This window comes from Ursus maritimus, unplaced genomic scaffold (genome assembly GCF_017311325.1).
Source record: "Ursus maritimus isolate PB19 unplaced genomic scaffold, ASM1731132v1 scaffold_30, whole genome shotgun sequence".
Lineage (NCBI taxonomy): Eukaryota > Metazoa > Chordata > Mammalia > Carnivora > Ursidae > Ursus > Ursus maritimus.
The window spans coordinates 7,887,115-7,912,120 of NW_024425564.1; the positions used below are offsets into that span (position 1 = coordinate 7,887,115).

The 25,006-nt window shown below is 44.7% G+C and overlaps 3 non-coding genes and 1 pseudogene across 3 annotated transcripts; 2 read left to right on the forward strand and 2 right to left on the reverse strand.

The window, feature by feature from the left end:
• The first annotated feature begins 399 nt into the window (after nt 1–399).
• TRNAT-CGU lies at nt 400–473 on the forward strand. Its single transcript has one exon. It is a non-coding gene; the product is annotated as a tRNA-Thr (tRNA).
• A 6,296-nt stretch (nt 474–6,769) lies between these two features.
• Nucleotides 6,770–7,851, reverse strand: LOC103681950 (annotated as a pseudogene).
• An 8,972-nt stretch (nt 7,852–16,823) lies between these two features.
• Nucleotides 16,824–16,895, reverse strand: TRNAA-UGC. Its single transcript has one exon. It is a non-coding gene; the product is annotated as a tRNA-Ala (tRNA).
• Nucleotides 16,896–21,463: 4,568 nt separating this feature from the next.
• TRNAA-UGC lies at nt 21,464–21,535 on the forward strand. The gene has a single exon. It is a non-coding gene; the product is annotated as a tRNA-Ala (tRNA).
• Nucleotides 21,536–25,006: the final 3,471 nt, after the last annotated feature.

Below are 25,006 nucleotides of genomic sequence, written 5' to 3' on the forward strand. Positions count from 1 at the left end.
TGGAAAGGACCGGCTTTGCTGGAGGAGCCGGTCGCTGACAGTGGGAAGACCCCCTCGGTTGATGAGTCTCTACTGCGATGGGGGGGATGCGGAGACCGTAGCCGTGCGGGCCTCACTCGGAGAAGGCCCCTCGTGCGCAGAACGCTCGGCGCGGCGCCTCCGTGCGCATCCCGGCGGCTTCCGCGAGGGTTGGCGAGGCGGGAGTGCGCGCATGCGTGCTGCTGCGCCGGTGCTGCCCTGCGGCTGGGGCTCGGGGCTCCGGCGGCTCCTCCGCGGGCCTCCGGCTCAGCCCGGCCGTGCATTCCGACGGGCTTGTGCCGGGATGCTCGTGGGCAGCGCAGCTTGTCTCCTGATCCAGGACAGTGTGATCAGAAAAGTACCTTTACCTGCAGCGCGGCTGGCTCTGTGGCTTAGTTGGCTAAAGCGCCTGTCTCGTAAACAGGAGATCCTGGGTTCGAATCCCAGCGGGGCCTGCCGAGGTTGTTTTCTTGTTTTGGCAATTTATTCAGACTTTTTAGTCTGAAATCAGCTCTAATCTCAGTACCAGATCTACGGCTTGGGAGCTCTGATCTCTGCAACCTCTCAGTGCACCTGCATGCTCAATGATTCTCTGCTGCTCGCTGTGATGTATCACATGGTTCTGCTGTGCGTTTAACTACTTGGGTGTTGAAGATCAGTCATAGGCAGAATTTCTAAAATAAAATTGGAAAGTTTTTAATTCAAGCTATTTAAAAATGTATTCTGCTAGTTTTCCAGACTCAAGCCATCTTACATTATGCATAGATAAGAAATGGTTGCAATTTATTGAACGCGTTTCATTTTGTTATTTTCTCACATACCTTTAAATCCCTAAAAATACTCATAAAAGTAAGCATTATTATGCACATATTATGGAGAGAAAACAGAATGGGAGAGAAGCGAAGTAACTTCCCCAAATCACAGCTAGTAAATAAATAATTAAGCTAGGGTCTTAACCTAATACTTCTCAGTTCAAAGTCATGGTCTTGCATTTCAGATAATTTTATTTATAAAACCAAACAGTATCCAGTGTGGTTTAGAATAGCTCCTAAAATTGTATGGCATATGAACTCATTAGATTATCTGATGAAAACTTGCTTATAACCACCACCAAAAACAAAAACAAAAAGCCAACAGACATATGGATAAATTTTGTATATTCTTTCAAGGTGTTCACTGACCTGGAAATGCAAGCTGGTGCAGCCACTCTGGAAAACAGCATGGAGGTTCCTCAAAAAGTTGAAAATAGAGCTACCCAAGGACCCAGCAATTACACTACTGGGTATTTACCCCAAAGATAAAAATGGAGTGATCCGAAGGGGCACCTGCACCCCAATGTTTATAGCAACAATGTCCACAGCAGCCAAACTATGGGAAGAGCCCAGATGTCCATCAACAGATGAATGGGTAAAGAAGATGTGGTGTATATAGACAATGGCATACTACTCAGCCATCAAAAATGAAATCTTGCCATTTGCAACAACATGGATGGAACTAGAGAGTATTATGCTAAGTGAAATAAGTCAGTCAGAGAAAGACAATTATCAGATGATCTCACTCATATGTGGAATTTAAGAAACAAAACAGAGGATCATAGGGAAAGAGAGGAAAAAATGTAACAAGACAAAACCAGAGAGGGAGACAAACCATAAGAGACTCTTTTTTTTTTTTTTTAAGATTTTATTTATTTATTTGACAGAGATAGAGACAGCCAGTGAGAGAGGGAACACAAGCAGGGGGAGTGGGAGAGAAAGAAGCAGGCTCATAGCGGAGGAGCCTGATGTGGGGCTCGATCCCATAACGCCGGGATCACGCCCTGAGCCGAAGGCAGACGCTTAACCGCTGTGTCACCCAGGCACCCCCCATAAGAGACTCTTAATCACAGGAAACAAACTGAGGGTTGCCAGAGGGGAGGGGAGGGGGTAACTGGGTGATGGGCATTAAGGAGGGCACGTGATGTAATGAGCACTGGGTATTATTTAAGACTGACAAACCAGTGACCTCTACCTCTGAAACCAAGAATACATTATATATTAATTAATTGAATTTAAATTAAAAAAAAAGATGTTCACTGACCTAAGTTCTTGGGTGCCCATGAACCACTGAAAAAAAATCCTTGACTTTCATGAAGTAATAAATTAAATCAAAATTGGTGTTAAGCAAACATAAGGTATTTTGGGAAGATATTTTACTTCTTGATGTTATTTTTTATAGGACTCTTAATCTTTTAGTGGACTTAAATGAGGCCATCAGAGGCAGACATCTGGTCAGAGTTGTCATGACTCTGGGCCAGCATGCCAGTTTCAAGAAGTTACATTTCTGGATCTAAGATCACTGCAGTGCGTTCTGGAAGGACTTCTGAGTGCACAAGCAACTCTGATAGCTGGTCTCAAGAAGATTTACCTTCATCTCTTTTAGCCGACAGTTATGAAAGTTATTCATTCATTCCCTCAATTATTTAAAGAATTATGTATTTTTTTAAAAGATTTTATTTATTTATTTGACAGAGAGAGACAGCCAGCGAGAGAGGGAACACAGCAGGGAAGTGGGAGAGGAAGAAGCAGGTTCATAGTGGAGGAGCCTGATGTGGGGCTCGATCCCAGAACGCCAGGATCACGCCCTGAGCCAAAGGCAGGCGCTTAACCACTATGCCACCCAGGCGCCCCAAGAATTATGTATTTTATGCCTACTCCTCCAACATATGGAAAGGTAAGCTCAACAGTTCTGGGCTTCACCTCAAAGGAGGTAAGATCTTAGTGGGGAAGGAGGAGGAGATGGAAATCAATTACATGATCACCAAGAGAAAGAAAATGTCATAGCTATGATAAATGCTGCAAAAATAATGACTAAGATTTAGGAGAACATATGCAAGAGGGAAGTCAGAGAAGGAGAGACTTGAGTTGCAAAGAAAAGGAAGAATTAGGTAGGAAAGAGAGGTAGAGCATAGAGAGATCCAGGCAGTGGAAACCAGGCAGAGCGCATAGGACTGAAGGACAGGCAGCATGGCTAGAGCAGAAAGGACACACACAAGCAGATGAGAAATGAGGCTGGAAACGGATAGGGCTAAACGATGACAGGCTTTTATCCGCCATGTTGGGGTGTTTTAATTTAATACTAAGAGGAGCCACAGTATATGTGGGAGTTAACGTGAACACATAATCATGAAAAATGACTAACCAAGACAGAAAGTATGAAATTTCAGATTTATTTTCCTAAGTTATTAATTGTTTTATTTTTGGAAAATAGATCTAAAAATAAAAAAAAATATTTTAAGCAACATAACCAGAGGTGCAGAAAGCATAGATGTAAGAAATAATCAAAGGGAATTGGCATCAAGTTTTAGGGGGAAAATTCCCCAAATTGAGAGAGCCTATTTCTATCTCCCAGGGAGGTATCGTTCAAAAACGACTCCTTTTCAAGATGTTTTTAGAGTGATCTTTGGCAGAAAAAACAGTAGATACATCCATTCCCTCTGCTTAATTATAGAGCAGTAAGGAACATCCTATCCTCTTTCTCTCTTTACTTAATGGGTGAACTCACTGATGTGTTCCTGAGCATTCATTTGTGCTAATGGGGAGTTCTCTTTGGGAATTTAAACTCTCCATTCCGTTTCTTACTGGATGTTCCTAACTGTTGATGTAAGAGAATTTGGAGGTCAAGTCTTTTGAGGGTTTTTTTTTGTTTCTTTTGTTTTTGTTTTTTGCTTTGTTTTGTTTTTGATTTTGAGCTCCAAGAGGGGTTATCTAAGATGCCTTAATGGACCTTTGCAGTCTCCTCAAACTCAGTCAAAAGTTGAATCAGTCTCTTCATAGTGTAAACTTAACAAAGAACTCCTAAGATTCTGCATTGGGCATAAATTAACAAGTGAATTCAATCCAGAGATGCTTTCTCTCTGGGGAAAGCAGTATTGACTCAATGGATCAAATTGTTATTGTAAAAAATAAAATCTGTGTTCGTGTAAGTGCAGAGAACAGGCTGGTATTTAAGTGACTGACCATGCACAGAAGGAAAGGAGCATGGAGTTTGGGGTGACAAAGTCTGTAAGCATGTCCTAAATCTGCCATTAACCACATGTGGACCTTTGTTAAGTGACTTGACTATTCTAGTTTATATTTCATTCTTTTATTTTTCTTTTAACTATTACCTTTTTTTTTTTTTTTAGATTTTATTTATTTATTTGACAAAGACAAAGAGAGCACAAGCAGGGGGAGCGGTAGGGAGACGGAGAAGCAGGCTCCCCGCTGAGCAGGGAGCCCAACGCGGGGCCCCATCCCAGGACCCTGGGATCATCAACTGAGCCAAAGGCAGACACTTAACTGACTGAGCCACCCAGCCAGGAGCCCCTTTTAACTGTTACTTTTAAAGTAATTTTATTTTTCTAGAAAAGTTACAAGAATAGAACAAATAATTCCTACTTATCCATCATCCAGATTTCCCAAATATGAACATTTTATCTTATTTAGTTTACCCTATTATATATATATATTACTTTATATATTATATATATAATATATATATTTTATATATAATCTTTGGTGGATCATTTGAGAGGAAGTTGTAGACCATGATGATCTTTACCTATAAATACTTCAGTGTATGTTTCCTAATAATGATATCCATTTACATATCTGCAGCATAAGTTTCAAAATCAGAAATTAACATTGATATAATACCATTATCTAATAAACAGGGCTTACTCCGACTGTTAATTGTCCCTATAATGTCCTTTTAGAAACTTTCTTACTTTATTTTGGTAAAAACACTTGACCATGAGATCTGTTCTCTTAACCAATCTTTTTTAAGTAAACCCTACCACCAACGTGGGCTGGAACTCACCACTCCGAGATCAAGAGTCACACACTCTACTGACTGAACCAGCCAGATGCCCCTATCTTAACCAGTTTTTAAGTGTACCATACATTACTGTTGACTGTAGGTACAATGTTTTACAGCAGATCTTCAGAGTTTATTCGTCTTGTTTGACTGAAACTTTATGCCCCATTTCCCGTTCCCCCCAACCCCTGGTAACCACCATTCCACTCTGACTCTATGAATTTGACTATAGCAGGCACCTCAAAAAGTGGAATCATGCAGTATTTGTCTTTTTTGTGACTACCTTATTTTATTTAGCATAATGTTATCAAAGTTCATCCATGTTTTTACATATTGTAAAATGTCCTTCTTTTTAAAGGCTGAATAGTATTCTAGTATATGCCCATATCACATTTTCTTTATCTGTTGATCTGTCAGTGGACACTTAGGTATTTCTCACGTATTAGCTCTCGTGAGTAGTTTTGCAGTGATGATCAAAAGAGTGCTAATGTCTCTTCCGGGTCCATATTTCAGTTATTTTAGACAAATACCCAGAATGGGGTTGTGGGATTATATACTAGTCCTATTTTTAATTTTTTGAGGAAGCTCCATTCTGTTTTCTAGCTCATGCACCATTTGGCATTCCAGCCAACAGTGTGCAAGGGTTGCAATTTATCCACATCCTTACCAGTATTTGTCTTTTATATTTTTGATAGTAGCCATCTCGACAGGTGTGAATGAAAATATCTCATTGCAGTTTTAATTTGCATTTCCCTCATCATTAGTGATGTTGAGCATCTTTCATATACCTGGTGACTATTTGTATGTTTTCATCAGAGAAATACCTATTCAAGTCCTTAGCCCATTTTTAAATCTGGTGGTGAGTTCTTTTTTTTAATTGAGTTGTAGGAATTCCTTATATATTTTGGAGATTAATCCTTTGTCAGATACATGGTTTGCAAATATTTTCTCCCATTGTGTTAAGTTGCGTTTTCAACCTACCAAGAGATTGTTTCCACTCATTTTTTTCTTTCTTCTATGCAGAAGACTTTTACTTTGATGTAGTCCCACTTGCTTATTTTTGTTTTTGTTGCCTATGGTTTTGGTGTCATGTTCATAAAATCATTGCTAAGACCAATGTCATGAAGCTTTTGCACTATGTTTTTATCTAAGCTTTTACAGTCTCAGGTCTTACATTTAAGTCTTTAATTCATTTTGAGTTGATTTGTGTTATGTAAGATAAGAATCCAGTTTTATTCTTTTGCATGTGAATATCCAGTTTTCCCAGCACTATTTATTGAAGATACTATCCTTTCTCCACTACTACTCTTGGCACCCTTGTCAAAGATCAGTACCATATATGCATGGATTTATTTCTGGGCTCAGTATTCTGTTCCATTGGTTATACGTCTGTCTTTATGCCAGTACCATATTGTTTCAGTTACTGTGGCTTTGTGATATGTTTTGAGATCAGGAAGTGTGATGCCTTCAGCTTTGTTCTTCTCAAGATTGATTTGACTATAAGTGGTCTTTTGTGGTTCAATATGAATCTTAAAATAATTTTTCTATTTCTGTAAAACATACCATTGGGATTTTCATAGGGATTGCATTGATCTTTTTTTTTTTTTAAAGATTTTATTTATTTATTTGACAGAGAGAGAGACAGCCAGTGAGAGAGGGAACACAAGCAGGGGGAGTGGGGGAGAAAGAAGCAGGCTCATAGCGGAGGAGCCTGATGTGGGGCTCAATCCCATAATGCTGGGTTCACGCCCTGAGCCAAAGGCAGATGCTTAACGACTGCGCCACCCAGGCGCCCCTGCATTAATCTTTAGATTGATCTGGATAGCATGGACATTTTAACAGTGTTAAATCTGCCAATCCATGAACATGGGACGTCTTTCTCTTTGTGTCTTTTTTAATGTCTTTCATCCGTGTTTTATAATTTTCTGTATACAAGTCTTCCTTCCACTTCTTAGTTAAGTTTATTCCTAGGTATTTAACTCTCTCTGGTGCTATTACAAATGGGATTGTTCTCCTAATTTCCTTTTCAGATAGCCCATTGTTAGTGTGTAGAAACGTAACTAACTTTTGTGTGTTAATTTCGTATTCTGCAACTATACTGAATTTATCCATTAATTCTAACAGTGTGTGTGTTTTTGTTGTTGTATTTACAGTCTTGAGGTCTTTTATTTTCTTTACATTTATCATGCTATGAATTCATAGAGAATGGGTTCCGGCAGTTCGGGGTCCTTTCCGTTGGTTCTCACAAAATGTGCTTCTCTGGATGGGGCAGGCTGGCGCTTCAGTTGAACCCAGGTACCTTTCTCTTTGGCTTCCTTTTTCTGATCATTTTCCTTCACAAGCTTCAGGAAGCTATCTCGGCTCTTTGAGTGTTTAATATGCTCAGTGCATAGGTTAATTCTCTTGGCGAGAATCTTGCCCTTAACTTGTTTGTTTACAACAATGCCAACAGCATGCCGGGTAACATTGTAGACTCTTCCAGTTTTGCCATGGTAACATTTGTGGGGCATTCATTTTTGAACAGTGCCCATTCCCTTGATGTCCACAATATCACCTTTCTTGTAGATTTGCATGTATGTGGCCAAAGGAACAACCCCATGTTTTCGAAAAGGCCTAAAGAACATATAGCAGGTACCTCTCCTCTTTCCCTTTGTGTTGGTCATTTTGGCAAATTACTGGAAAATGGTGGTTCTGGCCAAAAGGCTCTAACAGTATTTTAATGAAGTCTTTAGGGTTTTCTCTGTATAAGATCATGTTGTCTGCAAACATGGACAATTCTTCTTTTTCTTATTTTCTGGATGCCTTATTACTTACTTTTTGGATGCCTCGTATTTCTTTTTCTTGCGTAATTGCTCTGGCTAGAATTTCTAGTACTATGTTGAATGGAATTGGTCAGAATGGGCATCCTTGCCTTGTTCTTACTCTTAGAGGAAAAGGTTTCAGTTCTTCACTGTGGAGTATGTATTACCTGTGGGCTTTCCATATATGGCCTTTTTTATATTGAGGTGCTTTCCTTCTATTCCTAGTTTGCTGGGAGCTTTTATCATGAAAAGGTGTTGAATTTTGTGAGATGCTTTTTCTGCGTCTTTTGAGATGATCATATGATTTTTATCCTTCATTTTACTAATGGTGTGTATCACATTGATTTGTGGGTGTTGAGCCATCCTTGCATTCGAGGAATGAATTCCATTTGGTCATGATGTATAGTCCTTTTAATGTATTGTTGGATTCAGTTTGTAGATTTTGTTGAAAATTTCTGCATCTATATTCATTGGGGATATTGGCCTTTTTTTGTGATGTATTTGTCTGGTTTTGATATTGGGGAAATGCTGACCTCATAAAATGAGTTTAGAAATATTTCCTACTCTTCAGCTTTTGGAAGAGTTTGAGAAGGATTTACATTAATTGTATTTTAAATGTTCGATAGGATTCACCTGTGAAGCCATCTGGTCCTCGGCTTTATTTTGTTGGGAGACTTTTCATTCAATCTCCATAATGATTATTGGTCTGTTCGGACTTTCTGTTTTTTCATGATTTAGTCTTGGCAGGTTGTATGGGTCTAAGAATTTACCCACCTCTAGGTTGTCCAGTTGGTGGCATTAATTGTTCGCAGTCAGCTCTGATGATCCTCTTTGTCTCTGTGGTACCAGTTGTCACAAGTCTTCTTTCATTTCTGATTTTATTTGAATCTTCTCTCCTTTTTTACTCATTAGTTTAGCTAGTGTTCATCAGTATTTATCTTTTCAAAACCAATTCTTAGTTCTGTTGTTTTCCTAGTTCTCTATTTCATTTATTTCTGCTCTTTTTTTTTTTTTTTTTTTTTTTTTTACTGTTTTCTTCCTTCTGCTAACTTTGGGCTTATTTTGTCTTTCTTTTTTCTGATTCCTTGGGGTGTAAAGTTAAATTGTTTATTTTAAGTCTGTCTTCTTTTTTAATGTAAGCATTTGTTGCCATGAACTTCTACTCAGTACCACTTTTGCCACATCCCGTAAGTTTGGGTATCTTGTGTTTTTGTTTTTGTTTCTCAAGTTTTTTTTCTAATTTCTGTTTTGATATTTTCTTTAACTCAATGGTTTTTCAGTAGTGTGTTGTTTAATTTCTACATGTTTGTGAATTTTCCAGTTTTCCTTCTGCATTAGATTTCTAATTCCATTTCATGGTAGTGAGAAAGTACTTGGTATGAATTCAATCTTCTTAAATTTGTTAGGACTGGTTTTGTGACTTAAGATATGATCTATCCTGGAGAAAAATCCATGTGTACTTCAGAAGAATGTGTTCTGATGCTGTTGAGTGAAGTATTTTTTATATGACTTCTAAGTGTACTATAGTGTTATTCAAGACCTCTGTTTCCTTATTGATATACTTTGATTGATATACTTTCTGGATGTTCTGTCCATTATTGAAAGGGAGGTATTGAAGTCCCAAGCTATTATTGTATTGCTATCTATTTCTTTCTTCAGTTCTGCCAATGTTTCCTTTATATATTTAGATACTTTGATCTTGGGTGCATATATAATTATTATATCATCCTTGTGGATTGATCCTTTTATCATTATAGAATGTCCTTCTCTGTCTTGTGAGATTTTTTACTTAAAGTTTCTCTCTCTCTAATATTATATTAAATATAATACTTATTCTAATATAAGTATTGCCATCCTTGCTGTCTTTTGGTTACCATTTGCATGGAGTATCTTTTTTCCTCCCTTCACTTGTAGCCTATGTGTGCCTTCACATCTAAAGCCAGTTTCTTGTGGACAGCATATAGTTGCGGGGTTTTTTGTGCTTTTTGTTTGTTTGGAGAAAGAGAGTGGGGGGAGGGGCAGGGGAGAGAGAATCCTAAACAGGCTCCACGCTCAGCATGGAGTCCAACACAGGGCTTGATCTCATGACCCTTAGATCATGACCTGAGCTGAAATCAAAAGTTGGATGCTTAACCAACCAAGCCACCCAGGCGTCCCAGTTGGGTGTTGTTTTTTATCCATTGAATCTGTCTGTATTTTTTGGGAGGGGGGAGTTTAAACCATCTACATTGAAATTAATTGTTGGAGTTGGGCAAAGTCACTAGGGGGAGGTCTGTGCAAGTGTGGAGCGAGCTTGGGCTGGCGGGTCCGCTTGGCTTGGGGCCTGTAGGGTTGCCCTCTTACCCTGTTATTTCTAATCACAAAATCTTATAGGCATTTAAGAAAAAAAAAGTTACTGAATTAAACAAAAGAAAAAGTAATTGTTGCTAAAGAAAGTTTTACTATTGCCATTTTGTTTGTGGTTCCCTATTAATCTTGCAATCATTTGGTCTCTCTTATTCTCTCTTGCTGCCTTCCTTTTATGTTTTGTTGCTTTTTAAAATTGATTAAAATCGATGTGCTTTTATTCCTTTCTCTTTTTCTTTTGTGTCACTTCTCTAGCTATTTTTGTGTATGTGTATGTGTGGTTATCTTGGGGCTTATATAAAATATCTTACAGTTAAGAGTCTGTTTTAAGCTAAAAACAACGTACATTCAATTGCATACAAAAACTCTACACTAACTTTGCCCACACACCTTTTTTTAAAGATTTCTTTTTTATTTTCAAGTAATCTCTACACCCAGTGTAGGGCCAGAGCTCATGACCCTGAGATTGAGAGTCTCATGCTTTTCCAAGTGAGGCAGCCAAGAGCTCCTCCCACACACTTCATGTAATTCTTGTTACAATTTACATCTATTCATGTTGTGAATCTTTTAAACATATTTTTGTTATAGTTATTTTTGATACTTTTGCCTTTTAACTGTTATGGTAGAATTAAAAATGATTTGTTTCCCATTATTACAGTCATACAGTTTTCTGTATTTGCCTATATATTTGCTTTTACCTGTGAGTTTCATACTTCCTTATGTTGTTATGTTGCTACTTAGTATCCTTTTATTTCAGCATCAAGAGCTGTCTTTAGCATTTCTCGTAAGGCATGTCTAATGGCAATGAACTCCTTCAGTTTTTGTTTATCTTGGAAAATATTTCTTCATTTTTGAAGGGGAGTTTTGCTAGGGATAGTAGTTTTTGTTGGTAGCATTTTTCTTTCTGCACTTTGAATATATCATCCCATTCCCTTCCTATCTGCAAGGTTTCTACTGAAAAATATGTTGAGTCTTATGGGGGCACTCTTCTCTTTCTGCTTTCAGAATTCTTTGTCCCTGATTTTCGACAATTTAATTATGTGTCTAGGTGTAGATTTCTTTAAGTTTCTCTTATTTTCTGTCCTTGGGGCTTCTCGGATCTGGATGTCCCTTTCCTTATCCAGATTTGGAAGTTTTCAGCCATTATTTGTTTGAATCTGTCCTTTCTCCCTCCTCCTCCTTGTGTTCCCGTAATGTGTGTATTGTTCTGCTTGAATGGTGTACCATGATTTTCTTTTCTTTTTTTTTAAAAGATTTTATTTATTTATTCGACAGAGATAGAGACAGCCAGTGAGAGAGGGAACACAAGCAGGGGGAGTGGGAGAGGAAGAAGCAGGCTCACAGCGGAGGAGCCTGATGTGGGGCTGGATCCCATCACGCCGGGATCACGCCCTGAGCCGAAGGCAGACGCTTAACCGCTGTGCCACCCAGGTGCCCCGTACCTTGATTTTCTTAAGCTTTCTTCATTCTTTTCCATTCTTTTTTCTTTTTGTATCTCTGATTCATTTCCAGTGACCTGTTTTCAAGTTATCTTATCCTTTCTTCTGCTTGATCCAGCTGCTGTTGAACCTTTCTAGTGAATTTTTCGGTCCACTTAATTGTGTTCTTCAAGTCTATGATTTATGTTTGGTACTTTCTAACATTTTCTGTCTCTCTGTTAAAATGCTCACTTTCATGCATTGTTCTCTTACCTCTGTGAGCATCATTATTAGAGTATTTCCAATTCTTTGACAGGAAGACCACGTAATTCCACTTCATTCGTGTCAGTTACTGGAGGTTTACTGTCCCTTTGTTTGGGACATCTTTATTTGGTTCTGCATTTTCCTTGACTCTCTGAGTTGGTATTTGCACATTAGATAAAGCATGAACCTCTCTCAGTCTTCATGGACTAATGTGGGAGAAGCTCAGCCAGAGATTCTGGGTGCCTCTACCAACTCTTTCCTTCCCCAGGGACAGTAGGCAGTTTGGTTTTTGTCTGCTTGCTCTGTGCTGGGGGTGGGCGGGAGTTATTGCTTCTACCAGCCCAAGTGTCTGTGTTCATTCTCCTGTGGGTGCTAGACTGTACCAGGTCCATCAGAGTAATAGGACTGGTGACATAGGTGCTAGTTATATGGGAAGCCCAGAAAAGTTGGGGCTCTGGACACATGAATCACTCTTTTCCTCTCCAGGGGAACGTGAGACCTAGGATTTTAGCTGCTGCCTCAGTTCTCCCCCAGATGGATAAACTGCCAGACGTGTCACAGCTCCAAGCCTGGCAAGACAGAAACCAGTTCTCTGAGGAGCCCCATTGGAGAAATTAGGGTTCCAAATGCACAAATCAACCTTTCCTCCCCTTTTGTGAAGCTGGGAGTTAGGGGGTGTTTTCCTGATGGTTTGGCACTAAGCCAGGGGCAGGGTCTCTGATGAGGGGATATTCTGAATCTCCCTACCACCTTCAGTGAGTTTCCTGGGGTGCAGGACTATTGCTAGTTCTGATTTCTCAGAAAGGGAATTTGCCCAGGAATTATTGCTGAACAGTGCACTTGTGATGGGAAGGAGGCTCCCGGGCTTCTTCCTCTGCGGTGCTGCTGATGCTAGCCTCCGTCCCCCGTAATGCTTTTTAGCAGAAGAACGTCTTTGATTATGTGCGGAATGCAGCTGTCATTCTCTGGCGTCTCCTTTCATCTGTAGGCTTTCTTTTCTTTTTATGACATTGGCACTTTTGGAAAGTACAGAGCAGTTATTTTGTAAAATATTCCATAATTTGGGTTAGTCTGCTATCTCCTCACAATTAATTCAGGCTGTGTATTTTGGGTGGGAATATAAGACAACTGATAGTGTGTCTTTTTCAGTTCATGTCAGTGGACATATGTCAGTTGTCCCGTTACTGGTGATGTTAATTTTGATCATTTGCTTATGATGATGTCTGCCAGGCTTCTCCGTAACTCCTTTATTATTATTATTAGTTTTATTATTATCATCGTTATTATTAATTATTATCGTCATTATTATTATTGCAGTTAGTAAGTTCCTTGAGAGGAGCTACTTTAAGACTATGTAAACATCCTGTTCTCCTTCGACTTTTACCTATTGAATTTATCACTCATTGATGATCCTTGTCTAAATGAATTATTAACGTAATGATTTCCAAGTGCCGATTTTCTAAATCCTTCATTCTTTCTACATTTATCATTTGAGTTCTTATTAGAAGAAGAGTAGTTCTTCTTCACGGACTTACTTGTATGGACTCATTCACAGGTGGGTTTTGTATCCAGTAAGTTATAACCCATTACTCTCAGTATTTATTTTGGTATCCCTTCATCTGAAGCACTGTTCAGAGTTCCCTGTAGGAAACAGGAAGCACTCGACATGTTTTAAGCGGGAAGGATTTAAAAACAGGAAACTGGGTTTAGTATGAAATAAGTGATTGAGAAACATACTTGAGCCCAGACCCTCAAGCGTGACTCCAGAAAATATCTATAGGACTGTGTTCGTGCTTTCCCCGACCTAGAAGGGATCTAATGTATAGAGCTAACGTACAAGGCAAGCTAGTAGTAACAGTGCGGAGACCCCAACAGGCCGCTCTCCCTGCAGTCTGGGGCAGCCAGGTTAGGGTTCGGAGACTGCTTTCTCTGTAACTCTGCCGTTACCTTCTCCTGGTTACAGAGGGAGCTTGTAACACTGCGATGTGGGGGTTCATGGAGAGCATGAAATCAGCCGTAACACCTAGCTTGCTAAAATGTAACGCGGAGGCCGCTGGGGGCGAGGGACGGTTTCCGGGGAGGGCATAGGCCTTTGCAATGCCCAGGCCTGCAGGAGTTGCTGTCTCTGAAGCTTTCTTAGCCCAAACAGCCGCCCTGTGGTGCAAGAGAGGTAGGCATTGTCCCCTAGGCTATGTTTAGCGTAACTCATAGAACACACAGATGAGCATATCGTATATTTCCTGTAAATCCCTTGTCACACATCCCATGCTTGAGAAACAATGATAAGGATTTGTGATTTTCCTGAAGGACCAATAAAGGCGGGAGCAAAGAAGAAAGAAGGGTCTTCATCTCTGAGCGTGGACCCCCTTGCCTTCCCCTCTCTTTTACATCAGAGTCTGGAGTCATCTTGTATCCGTTGGGTCGACAGGGGGAATGCTGGCCGTTCCCAGCACTGCTGCAGAGAAAGCACACGTCCACAGTCTTGCTTGGCCCACAGGGAATTGCCAACATCAGCAGGATAATATCCTGTTTTGTAAATCTCAGGAAAGTGTGCCTTGTAATTGTTTTAATACCCATTGTATCAAGATCCTTAGGTAAAACAGGCTCTGGGAAATAGACGTCTAGCTTTCCAGGCCCTCCAATACAGAATGTCAGCAGGAAGAGTGGGAATGGATGCTGGCTGCCAGTGCACACCCAAGGAGTGTAAACTCTTCTTTTATCCCTGGCGTGTGAAGAGAGTAACAGTAACATGTGTTATTTTTAGAAATTGCTTCCTGGGTAGCATTTAGAATTGCGTGAGTTTTCCTGGGCTGTCCCTCAGACGGAATGGCTGAAACAATGGTCTCACCACGGTTCTTTTTTTTTTTTTTTTTTTAAGATTTTATTTATTTATTTATTTGACAGAGATAGAAACAGCTAGCGAGAGAGGGAACACAAGCAGGGGGAGTGGGAGAGGAAGCAGCAGGCTCACAGCGGAGGAGCCTGATGTAGGGCTCGATCCCACAACGCCGGGATCATGCCCTGAGCCAAAGGCAGACGCTTAACCGCTGTGCCACCCAGGTGCCCCTCACCACGGTTCTTGAGGGTGGCAGTCTGCAGTCGGTCTTGGCTGGGTCGTTGCTTAAGGCTTGTCTGCTTGGCTCGTGGGTGGCCAGCTGGATGGCCAACGTCTTCCAGTGTCTGTGTGTCCTCTCTCCTTAGGGCGTCTGTGTGGTAATCTCTTCTTACAAGGACCCCAGTTATGCTGGATTGAGGCCCACCTCATGAGCTAACTAACCTAATTTCATCTTTAAAGAGCCTGTCTCTAAGCACAGTCACACTCTGAGGTGCTGGAGGTTAGGACTTCAGCGTTTGAATTTTGGAGGGATACAGTTCAGCGCATAACAAGGATTAAGCACATGTGGGATTTTCTTCAAGTTTTTTTCATTTGTTCAATTACTCGGTATCTTACTAATTACTTACCCTTCCTCCCTTCCTTCCTTCCTTCCTTCCTTCCTTCCTTCCTCCCTCCCTCCCTCCCTCCCTCCCTCCCTCCCTTCTTTCCTCCCTTCGTTCCTTTCCTTCTTTCCTTCCTCAGAAACTTTCAATAGGGATTTGAGCTAAAATGTCCAATGATTCCAATAAAATATTATAAAACTGGAAAAGTAGATTTACATTTCAGTGCACAACTTAAAGCTTCAGTGACTGAAATGTCACTTGGAGTTTCTGTGATATTGTGGTTCGTAGTAAGGAATAGATATCTGATCCTCGTCCCTTCTCCCGGCACAGAGTTCCTAAAACCCTTACAGAGTCTGGGGTTTGTTTGTTTGTTTGTTTGCTTGTTTTTTAAATCTTCTTTTCCTAAAGATTTATTTATTTTTTTTAGAGAGAGAGTGTGAGTACAGAGTCCCACACAGGGCTTGATCCCATGACCCTGAGATGGTGATGCCCTGAGCTGAAATCAAGAGTTGGATGCTTAACTGACTGACCCACCCCGGTGCCCCCCTTTATAAATTTTTAAGTGATTAAAGCACTAGGAGTTGTATGGTGACTAACATAATATAATAAAAAATCATTTAAAAAAAAAAATAAAGCACTAGGAGTGTCTTTGTTCTAATGAGGCATCTCTGGTGGCTCCTGGATGGGGCCTTGTCACCAGAAAGACTAAATTTAGATTAGAAGCTTGGAATTTTCAGCACCCCTGCTTCCCACCGCCCATTCTCTAGACAGGACAGAGGGGCTGGAAATTGAGTTAATAATTGATCATACCTACATGAGGAAGCCTCCATAAAATCCCCAAAATACGGGGTTTGGGGGAGTTTCCAGGTTGGTGACCACATCCACTCAGAGAGGGTGACACACGCCCCAACTCTAGGGGGACAGATGCTCCCGTGCTCGGGATTCTCCCAGACCTTGCTCGCCCTGTGTATGTCTGCATCTGGCTGTTCATCTTTGTCCATTATCATATCCTTTAACTGGTAAATGTGTTTCCCTGAGTTCTGTGAGCCGTTCTAACAAATTATCGGGAGGTCACGAAAACCTGTGATTTGTAGTGAAGTCAGACAAGCTGTGGGTAACCTGGGGACCCACAGTATTTGTATCTGGCGTCTGAAGTAAGAGACAGTCTCGTGGGATCTAACACCATCTCCAGTTAGGGTCAGAACTGAGTTAAACTGTAGGACACCAGCTGGTGTCTCAGAACTGCTTAATATGGGAAAACCCCACCCACACCTGGTATCAGAAGTGTTGTGAGTGCGGTCGTCGTGTGAGAGTACAGGAGAAACCCAGAACCGGACGAAGGTGTTCTTAGAGTTCCCGGTCGACAAGACAGTAAAACACTGTGACCGTGTAACTCACAGACTCAGAGAAAAAACATCTCTTCTCTGCACCTGAGGTTTGAGACATAATTGTCAATTCTTTGTCTTTTTCTTTCTTTCCGTCAGCCAGTCTGTCTTTAACTGGAAATATAAACTTGCCTGAGTGCTCTTGGCAGTGGAAGCAGAGTGTATTTTTTTTTTAGCAGCATATTTGACTTTCCAACTAGATTGAAATCTGATTTACTTGTTTAAAGTTTAAATTGCTTGGAAATACCAAAGTGCTAAAAACCAAGTATGTCTGGTTCAAGATGTGGCATTTCAAAAAAGTATGAGAGACAGCAAAAGTCTGGAGATGCCGGGGATTGAACCCGGGGCCTCATACATGCAAAGCATGTGCTCTACCACTGAGCTACATCCCCAGGGCCGTGGGGAGCATGTGGTGAAAGAATACCATTCTTTAGGAATAGACGTCCACTTTCCCCTAAAATGTATTTTGTTATGCTCTGATGTGCAAGAACAGTAGGAATTTTACTGGTCTGAATGTTGGAGAAGGTGTGTCTAAATCAGCCTCACTACAGGCTTTAGCTTCATTTGAATCTGCCCAGGCTCAGCTCAGAACAGAGCAGGGGCAAAACTGGCTTGTATGCCAGCAACCGCCGTGAATGTGAGTCATTCAGATCAAGAACCTCTTGGACAGGCCGGCATCAGAGAAACACAGAACCACAGATGGCCACAGAGGACACTGGAAATGCTCCGATGTATATGGTAGGGAATCCAGGTGTAGCCGGAGCCACTCCAGCCAGGTAAAGCACTGCGGCAGACCCCTCTTGCAAGGTGCGTGAAATCTCCGGTTGCAGGCTTGGCGTTGTCCACAGTCTCAGCCTGGCCCTGGAAGGGAAAGCCCCCTCCGTGGATCAGGTGACTAAACTTGTATCCTGTGGAGTAAAAGTTTAGAAACACGTTTTAGTGTCAGGCATTCGTTCTCCAACTGTGGTCTTTGGACCACCCAGCATCGGCATCACCTGAGATCTTGCTAAAAATACAAATTCTTGGGCCCCACCACTGAGGATGAGTCAGGAACTCTGGGTGTGGGGGTCCAGCATGTGTGTTCTGATAAGACCCTGAGGGGACGCTAGTACTAACACTCAGGACACATTACTACGGCAGTAAGGCATTTCCAGCGTTCGAGGATCAAATAATTTAACACATTAGTCCTGAATTTTTCTAACTATTTAAGTCCATGAGGGAAATCTAATTTTTGAATTTAGTTTTTTAATATACTGTGAAAATAGCATGTGAATATTTAAAATGTTAATTTTTTAGGTTTTTATTTATTTAAGACAGCACAAAGGGGGTGCAGCAGAGGGAGAAGCAGGCTCCCCGCTGAGCAAGGAGCCCCTTTGCAGGGCTCAATTCCTGGACCCCAGGATCACGACCCGAGCTGAAGGCGGACGCTTAACCGACTGAGCCACCCAGGAGCCTCCTAAAATGTTAAGTTTTACAACTTAATTGTGCACGAACGTAGAAAGAGCAGCGGATACTTCTCTTGATATTCGGAAGCCCTTGAACATGAGATATTCTGTTCATGAGCCACTCAAAGAGAAGAGGATAAAGATGGGTAAAACCAGACTCAGAACCGCGGAACGCGAAGTAAAGCGCGCCTGCAGATAGCGGTCCCGCGGCCGGACCCAGCTGGACAAGCCGGCCGGTGGGCGAGCGCCTGCGTCGCCGTCACGTCGGAGGGCCGAGGCGGGGAAGGAAGAGCCCCGCCGGCCCGGACGCCCTCGGCCTTCAGGCGCCAGCAGCCGCGCAGGGGGCACGGGCCAAGGAAGTTCATGAGCAAAATTACAAACGTTCCTGGTTGGTGCGGAACAGTGCAGCCCCTGGCGCGCGTCACGAAGGGGTTGAGGGGAGCGAAGACGAGCCGTTGGACGGTGTGTCCGCGGGCTGAGCGGCGTCGGACGGCTTGTAGACCCCGCGGGGCTCGGACTCCGCGGGCTGATTCTCAAGGGTTTGGTAACGACCGTTGGGGGTCACGCAGGGGCCCCTTCCTTACCTCCACGCACCAGAGCGGCCGCCCCGCCGCTGAGAACTGCCGGGGCGCTACTCACGGGTCGGAGCGCAGCTGCCCGCGCGTCCCTTGGTGGCGTCGGGCCCGGGCCGCTCCCCGCGCCGCAGCCCCTGCGCGGGTGGACGCGGGCCGTTCTGGCGCCCGTCGCCCTCCTCACACGCGACGGCCGGCGTCCCAGGCTCCCTGTCCCGCACCGACGCAGATGCGTGAGCGGGGCGGTGCTGGGGGCCCTCCCGGGTCTGCGAAGGGGCAGGTACCCGCGAACCCGCTCACCAGCTTCGGGTCACCGCCAAGCGGATTTCCGCCGGAAAAACAAGGACGACGGCGACGACGACTCTCGCATCCTCAGCCTCACGCACCGGAACGCACCACCGGCAGGAGATTTTAGCTCGGGAGTAAGCGCAGCGATCTGGGTAGGAAAGGAGCGCGTTGTCACCGTCCCCACAAGGCATCCTTAGTCGTGCGGGCGGCATGTCAGAGACGAGCCTGTGCCCTGAGAGAGCAAACCAGGTGAGGACTCTCACCGGCAGGTGCAAGGGGAGGAGACACGCGGGCCAGTGGCCCGGGATCGAAGGAGCCTCACCCGGGAAGGCCCCGGGAGAACGTTTGGGGCCTCTGCGAACGCACGGCCCAGAAGCGGCCTCAGGTGCGGGGCTAGAGAGGGATCCTCCCCGGGCCGGATGGGGGTGAGGGGTCCTCAAGCACCAACCCAAACCTCGCTGCTTGGGAGCAACCCTCGCCACACTTACAAGACGCTGCCCGATGCCTGAGCCCAGCGACCTCGAGCTCGCGACCCCGGGAGACCTCTGTGCGGACTGGCAGGCGACTTGCTCCAAGGACCAGGCCGGGAACAGGACTGAGGAGGGTGAGAATCAGGGTGGGAGGCGGTGGCTCCACTGGACGAAAGACTACACTCCAAGGCACGCTCCGCATCCGCAGGTGTTCTTCCCACCACGGGAGAAAAGCGACCCCACAGCAGGGGAGCGAAGGGTTTCCCAACTCGGGCGTCCTTCACCCCTTGGGTGTGATGCGTGTCCTACCCTGACCGGAAAGAGAGAGGAGGGAATTGGGACGAAGACGAATCAGCAGCCGTGGCCTGGCTGGAGCACTCAGCTTGCTCAGGAGTGCACACCGCACACCAGTCTCCCCATCTGCCTGCGAGCTTGCTGCCGTGGGACGACTGCCATCTGGGCCACCACTGGACCGGGGCACATTCACTCCAAGACACACATGACTTCACGGTAGAGGGACTGATGTCTTCATGGGTCACCGGGACCACTAGGTGACCAGCGCGTCCTCCGGCCGTCTCCTGGGGCTCCCCTCCAGCGGGACGGTCTCGTGCATGGGAGAGGCGGCAGGTGGGTAGTGGGCCCGTGCACTCCGGCGGGGAGCTGGAGACACCAGGGGACACAGCACTTCCATCGACGTCACGTGGAGTGAAGGAGGGTGTTGGGAGGTTTGCACCTTGATCCAGGCGTGCTCGCCCTCGCTCACGTGGGGGGAGGCTTTCGGTAAGACGTCTGTCTTCGCCAACCCTCTCGAGCCTCTCGGAGGATAAAACCAGTGGCCTTATTGCTTATTTGTAGACATACTTATTTTTGTGTTTCCCTTACTCCGTTCCAAACATCTCTCCTTAGCACTGACCTTTTCTTCTCCTATTTTGTGTCTACCCTCCTAACCCCTTTCCGACAGGGCAGTGCCAGGGGAGTTTTCGGAATGGGCAGGGCACTTTCGCTGCTCTGGGCATTTTCTGGGAGACTCTGGTGCTTGTGAGGCCCCGGGAACAGCCGGCCTGGAAACAGCAAGGCTCGTGCCAACCACAGAGGAGCGGCCTCTGCGGGAGGTAAACCCGGTGAGGCCAGGGGCTCCACCAGGGGGAAAGGGCGGGAGGGAAGGTGAGAAACTGAGGCAGAGCGAGGCACACGTTGGAACTGTGGCCTGGCTCTGAATGCTGGGAGCGACGCGGGAAGTCCTGGCAGCATCCCGCGCGAGCCTCACCTGTGGCTGGGCCTCCCGCGAACCTGAACCCCGGAGCGAAGACCCCGCGAGCGCGGAGCAAGGACCATGCTTCGGTTGCTGAAGAGGGCGCAGATGCCGGCGAGCGGGACTGTGAGCGCCCGGAAAACACTCAGCCCTGGGCTTCCGAGCGCAGTGATCTTCGCATCCGGGAGGTCGAGCACTCCCACCCAGCGACGAGCTTCGGGAGCATAAACTCAGGACATCCATCGAATGCATTTCAGAGCCGCAACGCCTTCGACCTGGAGCCTGAGCAGATCCGTGCCGGGAACCTCTCTGGGGTGTAATCCGAGAAGCATCGCCCCCCACCCCCACCCCCGGAGGCCCCAAATGGTCCTCGTGCATCACCCTCGGCCTGTAGTCCCTTGGCCCAGTGCTGATCTCAGGACGCCTGCAGCCACCAGCTTCTGGTCAGGGGGCGATGCTTTCTGTCTGGGGCGCGTTGGCAGAGCACTCGTCAGACTGTCCTGAATTTACCCGTTTATGTGTTTCTCAGTCCTCCTGCCCCGACACCCTTCACTGCAAGATTCTCTGCAGTCACAGCTATGCTGAACGTCCTCACCGCTCTTTCCGGAGTGGCTGCCCGTGCCAGGCTCCGTGCTGCCGGCTTGGGGTAGGGTGAGAAGGAACAGCCAGCCACAGCTTCCGCCCTTCCAAAGTCACCGACTCGAGGATGAAGCGCCCTTAACCCAGTAGCATAGATCTGCGACTATAACCCGTGCTAGAGGACGTTAAAGGGAGGGACGGGGGTCTGTGGATGACACTGGTACGCATTTGGGAAGTCGACTATGTGCTTCTGTGAATGCGGGTTGAAAAAGCCCGCGGAATCCTAGCCGCACACCTTACCAGTAAGCAGAACTACTGGCGGCCAACTGAGGGAAAAAAGAGCGCTCTCCCCGCGGGGACGTAGCTCAGTGGTAGAGCGCGTGCTTTGCATGCACGAGGCCCCGGGTTCGATCCCCGGCATCTCCACTCTCAGAAAACCGAACCAAGGGTTCCAGCTCATTTCTTATTTCACCCTCGTTGGGGCCCTTTACTTATTAAAGTTACTGAGAGAAAGGAATTCTCCTTCAGCCAAAGTGCTTAGTGGACTCAGAATTAAATTGATTTGAGACAGATTAAGAGGGTGAACAAAGGGAGTTTCATGACCTGTGCACAGAGGCCTAATGATGAAATTGAGACCTATTTTGGACAAATAAATTTGTGAGGACTTGGCAGGATAAAGAAAACAGATGCTTGGGAACTTCAGTTAGAGATTTTAAGTGGAATTTGGGCTGAGGTAGATTTAGTAAGAAAAAAGTAATAAGGTTGGTTTATACAGCTGTCTCAATTTTAAATTTCCCATCTCTGGTGATAAGGATGTCTTTTACTTCTTAGCACAAGGAGGGTGCCTTGAATAGGGGAGATTTGTTTCCTGCTTTTAGGGGGACAGTCCTTGCACCTGCGTTTCCGGAGTAGTTCCATTCAAAATAATCACTATGCCATTGTGGTGCACTTTGGGACACCTCTGCACTCGGTCCTACAGTTCTTAAAGAAATAAGCTATTGCGGACATTTAAAGTTAGGTGTAGTAAATTACCGGAAAATTTAAATATTGCCAAATTCCTCCACTTAATAAAATTATAAAGCTAATATATCAAAATCGTGTAAATACTTTAGAGCATGGAATACTACTCAGCCCTCAAAAAAATGAAATCTTGCCATTTTCAATGACATGGATGGAACTAGAGGGTATTATGAGAAGTGAAATAAGTCAATCAGAGAAAGACAATTATCAGATGATCTCACTCATATGGAATTTAAGAAACAAAACAGAGGATCATAGGGGAAGAGAGGAAAAAAATGAAATAAGATGAAACCCGAGAGGGAGACAAACCACAAGAGACTCTTTTTTTTTTTTTTAATTTTTTTTTAAGATTTTATTTATTCGACAGAGATAGAGACAGCCAGCGAGAGAGGGAACACAAGCAGGGGGAGTGGGAGAGGAAGAAGCAGGCTCCCAGCGGAAGAGCCTGATGTGGGGCTCGATCCCAGAATGCTGGGATCACGCCCTGAGCTGAAGGCAGACGCTTAACCGCTGTGCCACCCAGGCGCCCCCCCACAAGAGACTCTTAATCATAGGAAACAGACTCAGGGCTGCTGGAGGGAGGTGGGTGGAGGGAAGGGGTAAGTGGGTGATGGGCACTGAGGAGGGCACGTGATGTAATGAGCACTGGGCATTATATAAGACTGATGGATCAATGACTGACCTCTACCTCTGAAACTAATAATACACAGTATGTTGATTAACTAAATTTAAATTTAAAAAAAAATTAATAGAATCATTAAAAAATACTTTACATTCTTTAATCTCATCACAGATAAACAAAATGATCATAAAACTTCCTCTGAAACAAGTCTCTGAATGGGGTTTATATGGAGGCAGACATCAGGTGACTAAAGGTGATGACTCGTGACCAGAAATAGAATTCTCTGCAGTGCCTCCGAAGATGAGCCTGCCCTCTCCCTTGCCTATTTGGATCATGCCCTCCCAACAGTTAGACTTCGAGCTTTATGTCAGGAATTGTCTAAGCAACTTACTTTAAATTTCTTTTAGGGGCACTTGGGTGGCTCAGTCAGTTGAGCATCTGCCTTAGGCTTGGGTCATGGTCCCAGGGTCTTGGGATGGAGCCCCACACTGGGCTCCTTGCGCAGCGGGGAGCCTGCTTCCCCCCACCCCCACTCCCTCTGTTTGTGCTTGCTGTCTCATTCTGTTGAATAAATCTTCAATATGTTTTCTTTTTATGCTCATCTTTTACCAACATGCTACGTTTTTTGACTGTCATACATACAGCCTATTGTAAGCCAAATTTTCAACTGCTTACTGAATAACACAGAGTCATGAACAAGGAACTCTGCAAATCAGGTCAAACCTTTTTTTTCTTTGACCAAAGACTGGAGAGAGAACAGACCCAGTTGAGAGGATCTAACAGGAGAGTTTACAGTGTGCATGGATGGGTTCCCGGTTCGATCCTTGTTACCTCTGTGTCTCCCCCACCAAGGGATAAGGCGCAGCGAAGTTCTGGCTGCTTCCTGTCTGTCTATTCATGGCTTATTTCATTCCCCTCGTCTGCCCTGACTAGTTCTCGCTCTCCAGCTTCCTTCCCACTTCTGGCACAGTTTGTCTCTAAGAAGCTATAGAAAGATGCCATGTTGGTGGCATTTTTGGTCAACGATCGGAAGACTCAGTAATACCTATCAGGGGGATGTGCTTAGGCTTGCAGTGAAGGAGCCTCTTGGAGGACCCAAACTGAACAGGATCCCCAGCATTCCTTTTTCCAGTTGCCCCTTCAGAGGTCAAGGCATGACCTGAATTCTGTAAACAAAACAAGGCTTTGGCTTTGTCCCCTTGGCAACTCTGGAATAGAAGTACAGCCACTTACACACAGACTCATGTGCCTTTGTATTGATTACCGATGTGTCATTCCATGTGCTAGCTGGCTGCACAGGCTGGATGTGGGTACCAAGCAGCCTTCTGATCCCTGCAAGGGCCTCTGGGTATTTAATTTATCCTTTCGTATGAGTCTTCACAACATCTATTTACTCTAGGTCCTCATATCACATGATGAGAGTTTTCTCCCTTTCAGTTCTAGGAAAGAAATCTATTTTCAGTTACTCTCGCGTAGTTTCTTTCGATAGACCACACCTGCTCTCATGTAACAGCTGCTGACATAGGGAATGTTACACGGAACGAGCGTGAAGCCACGTGGGCCCTCTGTGCTCATGGCTGTTCTTCTGTTCTGTGACATACAAACACTGAACATTTACAAGTAACTTACCTGGTCTGACGAAGAGGCGCAGGTGCCGAGACGCAGCCTCACGGCCTCCCACGCTAGGACCTGGGATGCCGGTCCACCAGCTCTCCTAGGAGGGCGGAATGATGCGTGGGCGCAGACCCCACTCGGTCACTACCTTGTAGTCGCACTCTGATCTTCGCTGCCGGGAAGCCTTCATTCTAACTTCCCTTCCTCCTGGTTTTCTTTGAAGCCAGCTTCTTGTAAATGATACGTAGCAGGTCAGCTCGGGTCGGATGGATTCCCAGGGACAGTAGAGCAGGGCTTCCTCCATCACAAGACCGGTTCTGAAGGAAAAGGGCATCTCAGGCAAGAGGGGCTGGATGCGTGGACTTGCTCTTCGGATTTGTGCCTCTCCGGCCGCCCTTCAGCAGGAGAGGAGTCGTTATTTCGACTTTATGGCCGATAACTTTGGTTCTGTTCTTTCATCATAATTACCCACATGACCCAGTTTTAATAACAACAGTCCAAGACCTCTTTCTTCCCTGTTCAGCACACAGTAAATTAGCTGCAGCCGTCCTCACCTCCATCATCACCATGATCTCGTTTTCCCAGCATGTCAGTGCCCGAGACTCAAGCACAGTCGGGGAGGTTAAAAGAAGTGATACATA